This window comes from Parus major, chromosome 3 (genome assembly GCF_001522545.3).
Source record: "Parus major isolate Abel chromosome 3, Parus_major1.1, whole genome shotgun sequence".
Lineage (NCBI taxonomy): Eukaryota > Metazoa > Chordata > Aves > Passeriformes > Paridae > Parus > Parus major.
The window spans coordinates 77,208,984-77,227,645 of NC_031770.1; the positions used below are offsets into that span (position 1 = coordinate 77,208,984).

At 41.2% G+C, this 18,662-nt stretch overlaps 1 protein-coding gene across 9 annotated transcripts in view; it reads right to left on the reverse strand.

Moving 5' to 3' along the window:
- Nucleotides 1–18,357, reverse strand: part of ANKRD6 (ankyrin repeat domain 6) — an 87,860-nt gene extending 69,503 nt beyond the window's left edge. For 6 of the 9 annotated variants that reach the window (XM_015621450.1, XM_015621449.1, XM_015621445.1 and 3 more), the window contains exons 1-2: nt 18,281–18,357; nt 17,775–17,908 (exon numbers count right to left, since the gene is read on the reverse strand). The gene's annotated coding sequence lies outside the window, so the exon portion shown is untranslated. Of the gene's footprint in view, nt 1–8,615; nt 8,896–17,774; nt 17,909–17,996; nt 18,102–18,280 lie in introns of those variants that run through there. The other 3 variants (XM_015621443.3, XM_015621442.3, XM_015621436.3) reach the window with 2 other exon arrangements.
- Nucleotides 18,358–18,662: the final 305 nt, after the last annotated feature.

Consider the following 18,662-nt stretch of genomic DNA (forward strand, 5'->3'; position numbering starts at 1 on the left):
ACACTAAGGCAACAACCTAGTTTTTATTAAAAAAAAAATAAATCAAAACTAATCACCCTTAAAAATGAGCAGAAAATTCCTCCTCTCCATGCCATTCTGCAGGAAGTGTAATTATTGTAAGCCACAAGTTATTTGGGCAAGTGTGCATTTCAATTTTCACACTATTCAGTATTTTCTGACTTGAATCAGTAGCTTTTGTGAGCCCATAAAAAAATCTAGGAAATGTCTGAAGAAAACTGAGGATACCAGCTCCTCCGTCTTGCCTTAAGAATAGAGCCTCACTTTTACAATTACGTTAAAGAGTTAAGACTGGTGAAGAGCCTTTGCTGGGAGGGGAGTCTGTCGCCTGCTGGCACAAAAGAAAAGGGTATCTCAGCACACTTGCAGGGAACCATGTGTCTTCAACTCTATTTTCTGCAGGGGTCTACCTATCTGTTTCCCAAGAGGCCAGTGCTGCCTCCCCAGCTAGAAGAACAGACTCCACAGTGAATTTTCTCGTGTAAGCACAAGCAGCCATGCTGGTCTATGACAGGACTCGTTCCCTTGAAAATGCTTTATGCCCATAATACCAGCTTTTGCAGGGTGCAGGACAAAACTGGTCACAGAAGGCATTTTTAAGAGAGGATCATCCTTGTCTTTTCCCCCTACATCAGTGAGCAAGGTTTAACATTAGAAATCAGGAGAAAGTTCACCATATGCTATACGCCCATCTGTGGTGTGGTGTGGTGTGGTGTGTGGTGTGGTGTGTGGGTCTCACAGGCCTGCTCTACCCCTGCAAATGTGGGAAGCTCTTCAGGACTGTGTTCTTGGGGTGCCCTGCCACAACAAAACCTTCAGGGAGAGCACAGAGCCCATCTGACATCTTCAGACTGCAAGGAGAAGGGAAGAGCCACCAGTGCAGCTCTGCATCGGGCACAGCTGATGGCATGGGCTATCAGGGTGCTTCCCTCACAGATAGAGGGAGAAGGGGCTGCCCTGCTCCTGAAACTTGTACCCACTTCTGGTTTCTCTCCTTTCTTGCCTGGTCATGGAGGGAAGTAGATTCATCTAGTCAGATATCTTGCAGTGCTCCTCAACAAGCGCCCTGCCAGGGCATTCCCCTAGCACTGAAAAGATCTGGAGCTTTGCCACTGCATTCCGAGGTCTCCTCCTGAGATCTGAAGGGATGCTGGCTGCTGCAACTGTTCAGAAGAACAAGCAGCACAGAGAGGGAGCAGAGTCTTCCCAGCTAAACCCCTTGTACATAATAAAGAAGTGAAACACAGAACTTGGTGCAGTGTAGAAAGCAGCTGCATGCCTCCTGAGTTAGACATTCTGTCCAGAAGATTTTTATACAAAATAAGCATTGGAGTCTCTAAAAAGCTCTCCCAGACAAGAATGGCTGCCAAGTCAATGCACCAGCAGCCAACACAAAAACCTGGAAAAATCTGTGGAGACAGGACAGCTCCCTTGAAGCTGGAAGCTGATGGCTCTGGCAGCAATGCTGAAAGGATGCTACAGTGTTTGCTGCAGCAGAGCTGCCCACCTCAACTTGGGAAAGAAGGAAACATTGCAAAGAGACAACAGGAGCTCCTACAATAATTGTCAGGGAAAATACAGAACTGTATTTTGAGAGTATACTTGTATATGAGACACTTCTCTCTCTCTCTCTCTCTCTCTCTAAGGTATTTAAGTTAAAAAGCATCACAGGAATTTCAAATAATGGATTAATTTCAAAGACTTTTGTATGGTCAGACCTAATGAAGAGCTAAGGGTTTGGAGACAAGTCTGTGAGACTCAATTCTGCAAAATTCAAGCTTTCTCAAGCAAGAACTGTCAAACCAGAAGGCTGTTCCTCCATTGCATCAAGTGCCCCTTCTTGAAGTGACAGCTCACACATCTATGTTTACATATTACTATTGCCAATTAGTAGTCAGATCCTACCATTTGAGGCATGACAGTTAACTTCACCAAGGTGCACCCCTGGGACACAGCTGCTGCAGCCCTGACCACACACTGCACGCCACACGCTTAACGTTTGTTAAGATAGAAACTGCTATAGCTCTCCAGATGTTACTACAGGAAAACTCTCTGCAGGAAAAAAAATGTATGTTTGGGATTCTGACATAGCCTGGATAAAATATACATGCAATCCAAATTCTCCTTGTAGGAAGCTCTAACCTGAAGTATCAACAAATAAACCAAATCTTAGAATAATAATATTGTTGCAGAATAATTTAGAATAGGAAAAAAAAAAAAAATCAACTTACAGATTTATTCCAAGGAACTGGGTGTCAGTAAGACTTTTTTAACAGGTGGTGATTTAAAAGTTGAAAAGTTGTCATTATCATCTCTCAGCTTGGATCAGCAAGTTCAAAATCAAACTTCCAATGTAAACTTAAATATCCCAAAACTGGTGTAGTTTCAGAAGTGAAGTAATATGATTGCTGCATCTTCATATTTAACAAACTGAGTCAACTTCCTCTGTATTTTTCCCCACCCGCCCCCCTCCCTTCCCTGTCAAAGCAATTCACCCCTCTGGTAATTCAGGTAGCTAGAGGGAAGTGTTGCAGGACAACACTTTACATCTCCTCCTCTCCCTGGCAATTCAAAAGAAGGAAACAAAGGAAAAAAAGATTCAGTAATTGAGAACTATTCTCTGAATGAAAAGGTCCAATTTTACAAGATTCATCACAAAGTCTCTTATTCATCAGCAGCCTTGGCACTCTTCTGCCTCACACAGACATATCTGGAATGTGTTTCAGGCTACTGGGGGAAAAAAAGGTAGTTCAGCAGGAAGCAGAGGAGGGTAAAGAAATGAAGAATCTGAAATCGATCCTATTCCTGTCCTACACAGCACAGCTTCTGTCATAAGAATAAAGCAGAGCAGGACTATCCCCTTGGTGAGCAGTTATATTTTTACTTTTTCTGTTTTGGTACCTCCAGTAATATTGACAAACTATACACGAGAAAAATACTTGCAATTTTTCATCAACAGACTTGTAGCTGTTCTCTTCCAAGGCTAAGATCTAAGATCTTTATATAAGATCTAAGATCTTATATAAACTAGATTTGGAGATTGAGACCAACAGATTTGTATTTTCATCTGGTTAGGAAAAGTTCTACTTAAAAGTTGCCTCCTTGCTAGACTCCATGTAGGTTTACTGACAGACCTGCTAGGATGAGGATATACAGAAATTCACTTTACAACTGCAGGAGTTTTTACTACCATTTTCATCAGAAGACTATTGCTCTTGCTTGCTCTGATTCAAAGCTTATAAAAACCAATTAAGAGATTGAAACAAAGTCAACAGAACCAATAGGGGAAAGAAATGTCTTATTTGAGTACTCAATCTGGCATCTGGGCATCTTTTCCAACAGAGTGCCAGTCTCTTCTCAAAGAATACTTTCTCCATATTTTCAGACAGTTCTGCTCTGGACCATATAAGAGACAAAAGAATAGGAAGAAGAAGAAGAAGAAGAAGAAAGAAGGGAGAAGGGAGAAAGAAGAAAGAAGAAGAATATTGTGATTTAAACTCATGTGAAATGATCATCTCTAGTGCAGCATAAACAAACTTTCCTGGAGATCCAAGTCCTCCGTGTAGTACTTACAGAGATAGGTATTAAAACAAGGAAAAACAAACATCCTGAAACACATTTTTTTCAGATGTACACTGTGTGCAGTGTAAATGCATGCAAAAGAATACAGTAAAAACAAGGTACAAGCAGAAAGTTATCCTAGTTTTGATGAATGTGTGTGTTTGGGAGTGCAACAGGAAACCTAAGGAATTTGTTTGTCCTGGATTAATGTAGCACTAAGGAGGAGTTAATGTAACACTAAAGCTGCAAGGCGAATCATAGCGAGAGAGAACTGCCAGAATTAGTCAAGCATTTCTCCTGATGGTGAGAGCCTGCTCTTGGGTTCCAGGTCATGGCTTCCACACAAAAGTGCACCCTTACCTCTCCAGAGCCTTGCCCAGTCACTGCTTGTCCTGTGCACCACACAGGGCATGTCTCCCACACAGCAGCAAATACTCCATGACGTCTTTAAGGTTTGTACCACAGCATTCTCTTCTTACGGTTTTTCATGCTTAATTTCCTTTATAAATAAAAGCCATGGGAAACCAAATATCCAGCATTACCCCTTGCCTCTGCATTCTCTCATACCACTTGCCTATGCTAATGATCCACAGGACTTGCATTCAAGGGTATTTAAAACCACAGTACACGCCTCCTCCACCACCTGAACTACAGGAATAAGTACTGGAAGACACAGTCATAGAAGGCAGTAGAAGAGGTGTGGCTAATGGTGATGAACAGTCAGCTCCCTGCCACAGACTTTCACACATATTTGTGAGACATGAGAGGAATGCTGGAAGTCAAGCTTTTTTTTGGGGTTTTTTTTTGAGGGGGGGAAAGGAGAGGGAGGTGTTACTGAACAGTGAGAAATTATGTCTAGTGGCTGAGTGCAGCAAAAATGAAAACAGGTTTGGCACTTTCTGAAAGGCAGTGAAGATGCTGATAAGAAATTGGGCACCTGTTGTAAATGGTGACCTCGGCATGGGCTAGGTGGATTTCTATAGCTGTCAACATGCCTATGGATTACAATTATAAATGCATAAATATAAACAATGCAGAATGACTGTACTTTCTTTATTTGTGGCTGTATTTTAGTCTTGTTCAAAAGAAAGAAATGCATACATTAAAACTGGCTTAAGGAAACCAAAAGTTGCCACGTTTGTCTTGCTTTATGCAAGTTACATAAACCTCCTTAGAACAGCACAGCAAACTGCTAAAAAACTTTTCAGCTTTATTTCTCAAAGACAAGTTACAAGAAAAGTTTTCAGCAAATGTCCGGTGCTGAGGCTTGGAATGTTTATTTATTCCACAATTTAGAACAAAGACCTCTAGTGCTTTACAATTCCACTTCCCTTTCTCTCAAACTGTCTTGCATTTAGGCATCTATATTTCTAAGTGGAAATATAAATGGTAAACATTTGGTTATTCCATTTGCAAAAAATTAAGCTGTTATCACCATAAAGTTGAAGGCAAAAATTTTAACACGTAAGAGGATAATGTTCCTGTGATTATTTTTTCTTTACTTCATAAATCAAGCCAGGAATTTTACAGCAATTCTCATTAAAAATGTCCTTTGGTCTTTGAAGACATGTGGTGGCAGGCAGCAAGACTTTTACAATTGTAGATTCTGGGGGAAGAGGAAGAGTTACACTTGAGAAAAGCCACGTGTTGGGACAGACTGCACAATAATGACAGCAGTAGTTTTGGTACAAGACCTTTGTTTCATCAAAACATACTGGGCTGAATATAGTAGTAGGACACATTTGCTGACTCAGATGCTACAACTTGAGAATGCAGGATAAGTTTAGTTTATGCAAACACAGTCTGAAGACAGCTCCAGCACTGGGTGAATAACACTGGTTTGAAGAAGTATCTGCAATAAGTCTTCAGCTGCAACAGTCCATTTCACACCCTGCCCACTCTTGTTACACCTTCTCCTTGTCCTGGTCTTGGCTGGGACAGAGCCAATTTTCTCAGTAGCTGGTGCAGGGCTGTATTTTTGATTTGGTATGAGAATCACGTTGATAACACTCTGATGTTACACTTGTGCATCAGCAGTGCTTACCCTGAGTCCAAGGCTTTTCCGTGTCTCCTGCTCTGCCCATAAGGAGGGGCACAAGAAGTTGGGAGGGAGCATGGCAGGGACATCTGACCTGAGGTGGCCAAAGGGATATGCAATACCATAAAGCAGGTTCTGGACTTGGGGGACCAGACTAGGGACTTGATTCCCCACAGAAATAAGACTTCGATGTTTAATGCACTCACCATTATCAATAAATAGTCAGCAACAGAGTTTGATGCCACAAAGACTTTCTCTAAGTTCTTCTGGAAGGAAGACTGTAATAAGAAACAGTATCTGCAAAAAGTAATCTAAATTCCCCTATAAAGTTGTAATACAACAAGGTCAAGTTGCCCTTCGCAGTTGTATCTGTATAGGTGATGTTTGTGATTAATCTCCAAACAGGTCATGCAAACAAAACTGGAAATTCTGATCCTCTTGCCTGGACCACTGGCAAACATGGAGCTGAAGAATCTCTCAGTGGGTTGTGGGCACTCTCTGTGCTATCTTCATTACTTGCTAAATTCTTTGGAAATTCTGCAGAAGACTCTTCCCCACTCGATGCAGGTGGTCACTGGTGGCAATCTCAGTCAGATAACATAAGTGATTCCCTACCTTGGGGCTCTTTTGTTCCAACCCAAGTGAACAGCCCAGTTCCCAAATGTCCTTCTTCATTTGCCCTTTGCAAGCCAGGCAGATCAATAGTCTCAACTGAGCATTTGATTCATCAGGAATGCCTCCCCACCAAGCCCAAAATAAACAAAATCATGTTTCTGTCCTATTCTACTTATATTGCAACTAGGATCTAAGTTAATTTTGAAAAGCTACACATTGACACAAAATACTTCCAGGACAAGTAACTGAATTTAATCTGTCTCAGCTCAGGCTACAACTCAATTAAAACATATCACCTTGAATATCACATTGCTCTTCCCTGTATCTCAAGAATCTTGCCAGCTGTACCAACATCAGAACAACAGAAGAAAATAGCTATCACAAAACCTTGGCTCTTGCATCAGGTGACTCAAATGAGCATTGCACAAGGGTGCTTTGATGTTATAAAAGGCCTAAGAAAATGCCACGGGATTGGGGTGTATTTCTTGCTGTGTTTACTTTCTTACCAAAGGGCACTTGTCATACACATGCCATCTGCTGCATTGAAACACAATACCCAACCAGGTAAAATAAAAATCTCCCACACCAGCAGGCTCTTTGTGCAGATTAAAAGGATCACCACTAATATGATTTTAGGTGTTTCAAGAAACACCTAAAGATTTTAGGTTTTCAAGAAACTACGCTACAGAGACTGCATTTCTTGAAAGCTTCTCCTCTTGTAGGACAGAACCTCAGGTCCCTGTGAAGACTCTGCCCTCATGGCTGTGCACAAGAAGTCACTGGTTCATAACCCAGAAATATTTGTGCTCATGTCAAGTACAGAGAGCTGAGAGTGCCAAGTGGACACAAATGGTGCCACTCCCCCTCACTGCTCCCTAATCCCCCTCCTTTCCCTGTGCGCTTACAGGCACTGCAGGAACCCAAAGGAGCAATCCTGCAGTGGAAGCTATCTCTCTGGGAGCTGAAACCAGCTTTAAAGACACTCAGCCTCTTAATGCTTGTGGATGTTTCCCACAGCCTGAAAGAAAGGAAAATCTGGAAATGCTTTACTACATGGGCTTACCTACAGCACCTTGGTAAAGTCAGGATCCCTTACTACAAGAACCTCCTTGGTCAGCCACTGATAAGAACCATGGAGGATGATGCTATTTGTTGCATCCATTTCAGTCTCCTTCGTTTTTTCTTTGTCTTCAGTCAAAACAGATGTTTTGGTCTATTTTGAGTACTGAGAAGGATCATACAGTTCAGTGTATCTGCTTTATAGTTAATGAATATTCTGAAACCTCAGCATATCTGAGTCTCCTTCATACTTTACAAGAGGCCAGCTTGTACAAAACTGTTAAAATATGGAGAACATTTTAAATGATCTGCCTACAAAAGCTGCCCAGGTCCTAAAGAGAAATAATAATAATCAAAAAAACCAAATTTGATGATGGAAAAACAGAGAAGGGCAGGATCATGCTAGAGGGGACATCATATTCCTGAACCATGTTCCCAGAAACAGGCTGGATTTTCCTAATGGCCATCTCCTTCCCTACCCTGATGAAGCTCAACACCTCTGTGTCTCTTCTATTTGAGGATTCCCTTCTGAAAGGGAATCCATTTTCACTTTTACAACACATAAGAAAACACAATAAAATTCTCAAGGAGGTGGCACTTCCTGTCCAGTAAAATAGAAACAGATATTCCTTAACCATCACTCCTACCAAGGAATGCAGTGGACAGTTGTTATCAAAAAAACAGCGCATATCAAAATGTTATCAAAAAAACAGTCTTGATAAGGACTGGAAGCCTAGCAAAGCTAGCAGCACAGCCAGAAAAGCCCATAAGCTACTGATGTTGGAACAGAGAGAGTTGAAAGCACTCAGAGATGGAAAAACATGCCCTAAGACCCCAGAAAATACTAGAGTTGAAGTGAAAGCAGAAAAAATAAGACTGCAAATTGAGACAGACAAAGTAGAGGACAGGATGAGGAGGAAAATACTCAACATAAAGCTTTTTAAAAGCCTCAGACGTGTCACGACAACCAATGACCTGGGAAGGCATGGAAGAGGGATGCGTATCCTTTTTCATTCTCTCACAAATTCTTTCTTAAAGGATTGTCAAAAAACTTTTTGCTCAATTCACATTTCTTCTGGGTTCTAAGTGTTGACTCGACACTTATTAACCACTGTTAGGAGCACAACTAGCAAAACAACAGGAGAGTTGTAGGGGATGAGGATCAAAGAAAAACAGATGATTCCTTAATCAATTATATGAAAGTACTAGGACAAAAGATGGGGGAGACAAAATTGGGGAACAATGCAGAGCTTTTAGAAGTGGCACAGAAAGAAGACAAAATGGGAAAATAAAATGGTGAAAACGTCAAGGACATCTTCCTTACCTTAAAATCAGAGGAGTGGCCTAATATGGTAGAAATACACATTGGTGTTTCAGTGCAGACAAGATGAAACTTCACTCCTGTGCTGTTTCATCTCTGGATTTGTAGGTACTGCAGCATGAGTAAGGAGGAGATAACAGCAGAGTTCTGCTCTGTGGCACTACAGGACCGAATCACCCCTTATCATGGGAGCTGCGTTGCCACACAACCACCAGCTCCCAGTGGTGTCTAAAACAGAGAAAACTAAGGGAGAGAAGGACTGACTCTAGTGCTGTTTTCTTACAGTTAGTCTTCCCATTTATTTTTGGCTCAATACAGAGAGGCAAAAAGGAGGGGTAGAAAGAGAATGCAAGCAGATTATATATTTGTATTCTTGTTTTCCAGTCCTTCCAGAAAGGCCAGTTTTGTAAACAGAGAGAAAGCTGAGATTTTCTTTATCTTGTTAACTACTCCCATGACTGTAACACACCATGCAGAGTTCACAATTATCTCTCTGCGCAATGTTATCGAAAATGTACTGCAACTTCTTTTGCAACACGTTATTTCAGTCAGGATATCTGCACCTAAAAACACTCAGCCTATTGTTTCAACAGCACAGACCTGCATGCTGAATTATAAAAAATGTCCAATATCATATTATCTTGGCTACAGATTTAATTTCACGAAATATGAAACTTCACTGAAAATCATTGTACGACAGGACATGGAAATATAAACATTAGTTTCTTTTTTTTGTCTTTTTTTCCCTTTATATTAACTGTGAGCCTACTACAACTCCCTCTGGGAGGATATTTTTCATACCAAGCCACATTCTTTGAGTCTTATGCACAAAAACAGTCACTGAACTGAATGAGATTAGCCACAGAAGCAGGGAAATCATGTTTTGATCCAGCACTACGGATAGAAAATACAACATAAAATTCAATTTAAAAAAACCAGGGTAATAAGCATCCATCTTTAAACTATCTAATAATGCAAAAACTAGTCAAAGGTTTTCAGTCCTACCCTTCTGAGATTTAATACTGTAAACTAATTATAATTCTGCTACACACAATTTGTTGATAATTACCTCTCTGTAGGCTATACTGTTATTTGAGTACAAATCATGATAATTTTTAAAATAGTCATTATTTCAGTGTCACTTTATTCTTCATCCTTAATTAAGCAAGGCCTGAAATCCCACTTACAGAGCATAAGGGAAGTGATTTTCAAATGGTACTCAGTGAAATCTGCTAACTTTTGCATTACAGACACTTTTGCCTGACTGTTCTCCTTGAAGCACCATATCCATTTTAAGTTAACATATGCAAGCCATGGAAAACTTTTGTTAGCTCAAGAGTAGCTACTCACACTCAAAATCTGAATCATGACAACTGATCAACTGAAGGTTAGTTTGCTTTTTACAAGTCAAAAGGACAGACATACAACAGATGCTAGCTGCTATATTAAAATGTACAGTGTGACTTTATTAATAACAATCAAACTAAGACATACTAAGTTAATGCTATATAGCTAATGCTTCCCAAAATCTCAGTATTTTGGGGAAGATGACAAGTATTCCGCTCCCTAGAATGACAGAAAAATCCTTCATCTTAGGGTGAAACACTGTAGAACGTATTTACTTGCTAATGTGCTGAGAAATTCCATCACAGTGTCACTCTCCTCTGATAACCCTCCCTGGTTTAGCATTTAGTGCTTTTTCCACTAAGGCAGAATATCTGTGTATTTCATGAGAGTTACACGACTGAAACACAGAGCAAGTTCTCAGTTTCACTGACACTCTTTATTCCATGTCTGGGAAAGACTGAGAATGGGTCCCAGACAAAACTAGCTTTACACCACAGCCTCCTGAGTAGTTCAACACTTATTTCAGCCTAGTCAAGGAGAGAGTCTTAATTTCAAATTGTGAGGAGAACAAATAAACCTTTAAAATGTTGGTTTGGTTTTTTTCTTTCAAGTGCTGTGCTCAGTTCTTCTGAAAGCACCCTTACCTGTTTTCTTGGTGTGCCTGCTCACCAAAACCAGCTCATCACATGTACATATACTTGCTGCATGTACAAACCTACATATCATATATAAGCAAATTCATATTATTACAACTGTTGAAAAGAATTATTCTTAAAAGCTGGAAATACATGTATCCAAGTTCTGTATCCTTGATTTTGAATAATATATATTCCTGTCTTCCATGCCAAGTATCCTACTTTCAGGATTACAAACAAAAAGAAGAAAAACCTGTCACAGTTCTGTAAATGAAGCAGCAACATCCTCCTCATTTCTATGTCTGCAGTTATAGATATGAAAGGCTAAATTCTCTGAAAGAATATGGAACCCAGAAGTTTGCTTTTAAACTTCTCAACCATGTGTTGGTGTACAGAGAAAAGGGGAACAGAAAGGAGGCAGAAAAAAAATTTTGGTTTGTTTTTTTTCAACCTAAATTACTCTTGTATGAAGACTATGAATCTGGGAACAATTTCTTAAAATACTATTTTTTTTTCAATTAAGAGACTCTGCCAAGGACCAGAGCTTATACCTAAAAATTCTGCTTCGATTTACTGATATGGCATGCTACTTAGGGCAAGTATTCATACCACTCTTTCAATTCACTTTCCCACTGGGACCCATCTTGTTTCCAGGTAAACAAAGTGTAATATTCTTATTGAGAAAGGATGAATAAGCAAAGCAGAGCTAAATATAGAAATAGTCAACCTGTTCTGACAAGTAGGAAGAATGAGAAGCAGAAGTGAGTTACTGCAATAGACGCAGGGCTCTCTTTGACCAAAACTAAATCTCAAACAGAATACTGAAACTTAAAATTTTATGAAGCAAGCTGGGATGTGATTGCAATGTAGATTAGATAGAGCTGAATGCTGATTGTTTGGAACAAGACAGATGTTTAAATTAAACTATTCCACATTTGTGGTGAGTGTACACACAGCCTGTTACCACAGTTGCACCGATGTGAAGTTATTCCTCAATAACTCATGTTCAATCCCCAAAGATTCCCTTCAAAGGAAGGAAGGCTGCCTAAAAGAAAAAGGAAAAAAATACAAAAAAAAAGTCCCAGTATTATAAAAACTAGGCAGTCATGGGATAACAGGAAAAGTCCTCATCTGTATAGAGAACCAGTCAGACAGGAAATAAACAGTACAAGGTCAGTCTTTCCAAGAGAAGGGCATTAAGCCTGCAGCCCCACAGCCATCTGCATTAAGCATATATTGCGTTCATTATACCCACTAATGAATCTCAAGGGGACAGGGAAAGATTACAACTGTTAAAATGGCTGGTAGATTTCAATACCATTTAAACACAGTCTGGTATTTGTGCTGGGAAAAAACACCTCAACTTCATATGCATAATGATGGGCTTGGGATGATTCAGGAATGAAATCCTGGATTGACAGTGGACTGTTCTTGTGAAAGCATCAGCAGAGTTAAAAAGCAGGAATGGTGCTAAAAAATTATTAGTGCAGAGAGTACAACCAAAGCCACCTTTATTCTCAATCATCTAAGAAACTTAATTGCATCTTAGAAGTTGTAAATCTGGCCTTCTCCTCTTTGAAAAGGTTTAGCAAAACTAGAAAAGTTTCAAGGAAGGGGAACATAAGACAACCAAAGGTAGTACATAAATTAAGTAGAAGAAAACCAGGTTGGAGAAATACTAGAAGACATCAGATTAAACCAGCATATTTCAAGCTCAAAACAAGTGAGAAGAAATAGCTCTTCTTATCAAATAGCAACTTTCAAGATGTGTTTGTCATAGCCTTTCTTCTCTGATTTTCTCTTACTGGCTCCTGTCCACTCATGTTCCCTTCTCAGCTTGAGAAAGTCACTGATATGGCTGCCCTACAAGAATGAAAGGCATTAAAGAGAATATGTGTGTCTTTCCCTGCTAATGAAATGCAGCCAACTTAGAGATGAGAATTGGCCAGGCTGATAGTGAAATCATTCACCCATACCTTCAAAACAGGCTCATCATACCCACAGCCATGGGACTTGCTCAGCTCCTGGCCACAGTGCAAGAAGAGCTGAGAGAAATCTCCCCAGACAGACAGTCCCGTCCTAGTCAGTGAGAGATGTCCACCTCTCACTGCCTTCAACCGAAATATGATTTGTAAAAATGGTCACACAGAGAAGATGCTAATGTTAGGCACTCTGTTATTCCAACTATGTCAAAAGCATCTATGTCACTTGATAAGTTTTTGAAAACTCTTTACATTATTACAATTTAAATAAATTAAATTTCCTTATTTTGAGGCCAGCAGCAACTAAGACAGCTAACATCAACACCCTCTCTTGACTGAGCTATCCTCATTCATCCACAAATCCAGCTCTGCTTTATCAGGCATGCTGGTAATGAAGCTGCTCACCTGCAGGGGCACCTCCACTCGTCTATCAAGACACCAGGGAATAAGTGAAATGGACGACAGCCTCACCCAGTGCATGCCAGGTCAGGATTTCTTAAACCCTGGCTTCTACAAACTGATTAAGTGTAGTCTTACAGGGAAAGAAGAGAATCCAATTTAGTAGCTGACTGCTCATTAATAAAATACTATACTTCAGATTCAGGTTTAAGCTTACTCCACACCTGAGTGCCATTCAAAGCAGTACTTACACCATAAGCTTAAAAATAAACATTAAAAACCACCATAAACCTAAAAATGAAAGGAAAAAAAAAAGAGCACATGGAAAGAGAATGGCTGGATTTTACACAGAAGCTGTGAAAAAAGAACACATACTTGCAAGAATTCAGGAAAGTCTGGAAAAAATGAACTTATAAGCAAGTGCTGCACTTTTAAAATCTGGATTCAAACCAGAACAATAACATCAATGAAAAACTGTAGATGTCAGGCAGATAATTTCACAGCCAGAAGAAAGACACCCTGCTGCCCTCTATCCCATAATCCTCTCGAAAGACTTCAGCCAGTCAAGTCCCAAAAGTGCTTAGACAGAAAATGAAAGAAAATTACTCATATGTAAGCTTCACAAAATACTATAAAACTGAGTTAAACAACAGATTTGCCTGGCAGTTATTAGTGCAATTATTTGCAACAGTAGTGATACAGTGAAAAGATCACATCCTGCCCAAGTCTCTGAACGAGCTGCAATTTCTGCATCTGTTGCACAGACTTCAGACTCTGAATAGATGTAAAACATACCTAAAATGATTCACTGGGACCACTATTAAAAAGTTACTCAAATATTGAGCTCATATATAATTACCATACATTCACAGTGCTTTCTATTAGGCTGGCACTCTTCCTCAGTGACTGACCCAACTGATACAATTTAGGGCACTTTAACTCAGAAGTGTATTGGCACAATATAAATAGACCTAGCAACAGTTCTTCCAAAGATGTCACATTGCAGATGCTGTTAAAACCAACAGAAAATATCCCTGACTGGCTTAAAGCAATTGGCATCTTAGACTGGAAAAGCAAATTATCCCACTGCAATGCAGACACAATGAAGATGCACACCCTTAAGGAACTAATTTCCATCAATTCCAAATGCATTTTCCATAATGCAAATGAAAATGCTTCTATCCAACAGCATGCCAAGACATGCACACAAAACCTGTAACTTCAGTGGCTCACTTCACAAAGTGGATGGTGCTTAGGTGGGGAAGGTGGCAAACCATGAGAGAGAAAGTAAGGGATAGGCTGTAGAAGAAACTTGTTTAAATCCAGGATTTGAAGGAGGTACAATTCAATGATTTGAAGAGTACTCCAAATATGCTTCTGATTGCAACATAAGATTAAAAAGCCTGGGCTTTTTTGGCATAGGAGCATATAATTTTTTCTTCAGGATTACAACAATCCCACTAGAGTACCTATGCTCAGTGCATCACACCTTAGCTACCCTACAACCCAAGTATGCTCCATCTGGCTGGCATCCACACCACATACTTCCATCCACCACTTGCCACAGATGTGCCCAAATCCTGTTCCTAATCACAGTAAGATTCCCCTCTATGGCTGTGGCTTGGCTGAGATGCACCTAAGGGTTTGGAGGATCAGGAGTGGGTGTGGGAAGGAGAGAACCACAGAGGAGAAAGCAAGACAAGAATGCTGGCTGGAAGAGTCTTCCTGTTCATTGCAAGGACCTTTAATTTCATCTCGCACATGGCAGGATCACTGACAAAGGAGCAGAAGTAAAACAGTGCAAGAGCAAGCCAGCAATCTACAGTCCTGCACTGTACCATGAGGTACCTATGTATTTGATATATCACTGGAAGTACATCACTGTGGCTACCAAGACAACCTCTCCACAACCAGATAATGCAAGAATTCAAGCTGGTGTACTGTATCCATTAGGCCATCCAATGGGGATTGATTTACTGCAACAGGACATACCAAACTAACTATTAGTGGTAATAAGCTAGATTGCTTTTAGCCTCCAAGTCTTGTGCAGCCTTAATGCTTCATTTATCACACACCTCTCAAAAATGCCCTAAACTGACACTCATTTCATCACTGTTTTTTTTGATAGCATTTTTGACCCTGGTATCAAACTACTGCACACCAACAGTATCCTTCCTGCTTCACTCTCAACACCTGCACATCTCCAACTCGACCTCAGTGTTTTCCAAAAAACAAGAAAAATACCGGTCTGGCCAAACCAGCAGCACTTTGAATACAAAACATCACTCTGTCATGCACAAACTGTCAAATACACAAAGAACATCCCAGTCCCAGGGAATATCCCAACACTCATGTGTTTTAAAGCTATGCAACAAACAAGCAAGGACTCCACACATTTATTCTGTCTCTTCCTGAATTTGGAACACTTGACTTCACAAATCCACCAGTCTTCTGAATGGCAACATGAGATAAACCAAATACAGACAGGAGTGGGAAAAGTTTAGAATGAGACAAGTACACATAATTCAGTGACAGGTCATAGCAAGACATGGGGTATTTCAGGATTTCACTATTCTCACTGTCAGTGAACTGTAACAAACAGCAGCACCTGCTAACAGGGAGTGGTCAAGTGAAAAATAACTAAGCTTTTCCTGCAGAGTTCACAAGTTAGCAATGGTATGCAAGAATACTTCTAGTATTGTACTTCAGAAACTATTCTGGAGATTTTTGGGATCAAAATGACTGGATAGGAGGCAGGGAACAAAATTAGCCCCTTGCTGTTAAGTGCCCCTTGCTTCTGAAATGCAGCTCTACACCTTCTATTTTTGGCTCAATTATTTTTGAGAAAGTCACATATTTAATTCCTGAATAAACAAGAGGAACAAAAAATATTTACTTCAAATTTTTATTTGCCCAAAGCAATTACAATCAATTTATGTATTTGATAAATATCTCCCTAGATCAATCTTGTCAATAAAATATGGCACCTCATTTATGGTTTTAAATAAAATACTTGCACCAGGGACATCTTGTACTGATACATCTCTCAAAAAAGATACAACTTTTCTCTGCAAGTTCATTTAAAGTCCTGACTGTTGAGGGAAAAAGAGGAATTGCACATCTGAAACTAATGAGAATAAATATAGTTGTCAGTATAATTAATTTAGGAACTTGAAAGTGCTTTACAAATGTTCATTGATACACCACCTATCCAAACCAATAAGGATTGTTCATCCTTTTATACAGATTTAGTGAATAAGGGACAGTAAGGTCTTTTTCTTTTACATCACAAAATGACTCACTGGCAAAGTCAAACAGAGGTGAAGCTAAAGACACATGGAGAAATGCAGCTTGAGGCTCAATTGCTCATTACCACACCCTACAAGCACCTGATTTACTACGGTATCATTCATCTCACCTAGACCAAGAACATCGTAAATTTGATAATCAGAACTCCAGAACTTGCCACCTGTGACAGGGCAAGCTGCTAAGCCTGGTGCTGCAACTACATCGTATCAGCCAACATGGGAGCCCCATTAGCGCAGCCAATTTCTCACAATTTCTGTTCCCCAAAAAAGAAAAGACCTCTGTGCAAAAAAAAAAATCTTAAAGGAAAGCACCTACATGATCAGGAAGTTTTTGCTTTATTTTTAGCAATCATTTTCTGGCTATTTCATTTCTTGTGTTCAAAGCCAGACTCCCATATGAGGTTGGTAGCACTGTCTGGGTAAATATTAATGAGCAAGGCAAAGTGAAAACTTTCCAACCAAATACTACCACAAACCCCCTTTTTCATTTTATTAGTTTATTTTCAAATTTAAAAAAAACAGGGAGAAAAGCAGTGACATTACTACTGCTGCTACACAATTCCCAGTTGCCCTTGAAAATATTGCAGACTCAGAGGTCCTCACGGAAAAACAGGCATACATCACCTACATACCAGGCATCTAAAATACTTTGTGTAGCCACACAACCATAGGTTTTGCTACGTGCAGTGTATTTAACTATTTTTTGAGTATTTTCTGCTCAGAAATTGTTATGAAGTTCTGAAGAAGAGTCATTACACCAAGTCTTGTGGTCTGCAATGCAACTGCAGATCTTACATGTAATCACACATCTCCAGAAACACTTTGTTTTCCAACTATCTAGAGAATGAAGATTACACAATACTTGGAACTTGAGCCTGCCAAAATAAGTTGTTATAAAACTAGCTGAACAGCCTGACACATCACCTTGAAAGAAAGAAAATAACATTCTCCTTAGAATAAACCATAAACTCAAACAGTCCTACAAGGGGATCTGATCCATGCCTAACCAATGCTGCGTGTTAGAACGTGGTTAAATTTTTCTGTCTTTAGACAGAGGCAGACTTATTGCTCTTCCCAATTACTCCTTTAACATTGGTAAGATATTCTAAGTCCATTTAAACAACTCATGGGGCAAAGATTCAACAATCTACCTACCATCAAGCTACTTTCTAACCCTCTCAATGTTTTCCCCGTGAACAAAAGGTATTCAGTGGCAGACAACATGTCCTTCTGGTCATGTGTATTGCAGAAATAGCAACCAGAAACCCAAACAAACACTTCATATATAATTATAAAAATATGAAGATATTGGTTATGCCTTTAAAAAAAAATAGAACCCTGTCTACAGCCTATGCTGTAATACACCAACACCCCAGGGCACAATAAGCTCTTTATTAATGCTTGCAATAAAAAGAACCCTGCAGAACAATTACATGCCGTAGCCATGGATTTCCACAACCAGAGCTCTACCAGCAGCCAGTGTGTACTCACAAAGGTGTTGAGACCTCAGGGGAGGGTGATGTTTGCAGCAAACTAGTGGAAATATTTCCAGTGGAGTTCTCAGGTGATGTCAACAACAGGAAGGATGTCTTTGAGCCAGATTTCCATTTCTCATCAGACGCGGCCTTAAAAGTTGGAACAAGAGCGTTAAGACTCCTCATTTTCACCCCCAAACCTGCAATTGAACCCCTCCGTTGACACAGGCTCCCGTACCAACGCGGCATCTCGGAGGGTCCGTGTCTGTCCGACCGGGGGTGGGGGATCCCTCCCCGGGCTGGAATAAGGGAACACTTTCACTACTCCGCTCCGGGGCACTGGCTTCGCCGCGCTCGTCCCCAGCTGCAGCCCCGCCACAGCCCGGCCACCTCCGCCATCACCTGTGCGGCCCCGCCAGGAGCGCCCCCGCCCCGCCCGGCCCCGGCCGCCCCTCCGCGCTCCCCCGCCCCACCGCAGCCGGGTAGGACCGCGGCGGGACCGCGGGTGGGCACCGCGCTCACCTGCGCTGCCCCGCGGCGCCGCTCCCGCCGGGCCGGGCTCGGCACTGCCCCTCCAGCGGCGCCTCCGCCGCCGGGCCGGGGCTGCCCCGGGGGAGGCGCCGCCGCCGCCGCCGCCGTGCCCGCTGCGAGGGCGACACCGAGCGGCCGCGGAGCGCGGGCAGCGCCCACCGGCCCGCACCGCCTCCCGCCCCGCGGGCAGCGGCACCGCCGGGACCCAGCCCCGCGCCCCGGCCAGCAACACGGGGCTCTGGCCGGAGCGAGGCTCCACGCGGGCTGGACGCTCTCCTGGACCGAAGTTCCTTTGCCGTTTAATTATGGAAGCTCGTAATAATTTGCGTGGGAGAAAAAGCGCTACAAAACCACAGAATCAGAGTGGGTCAGG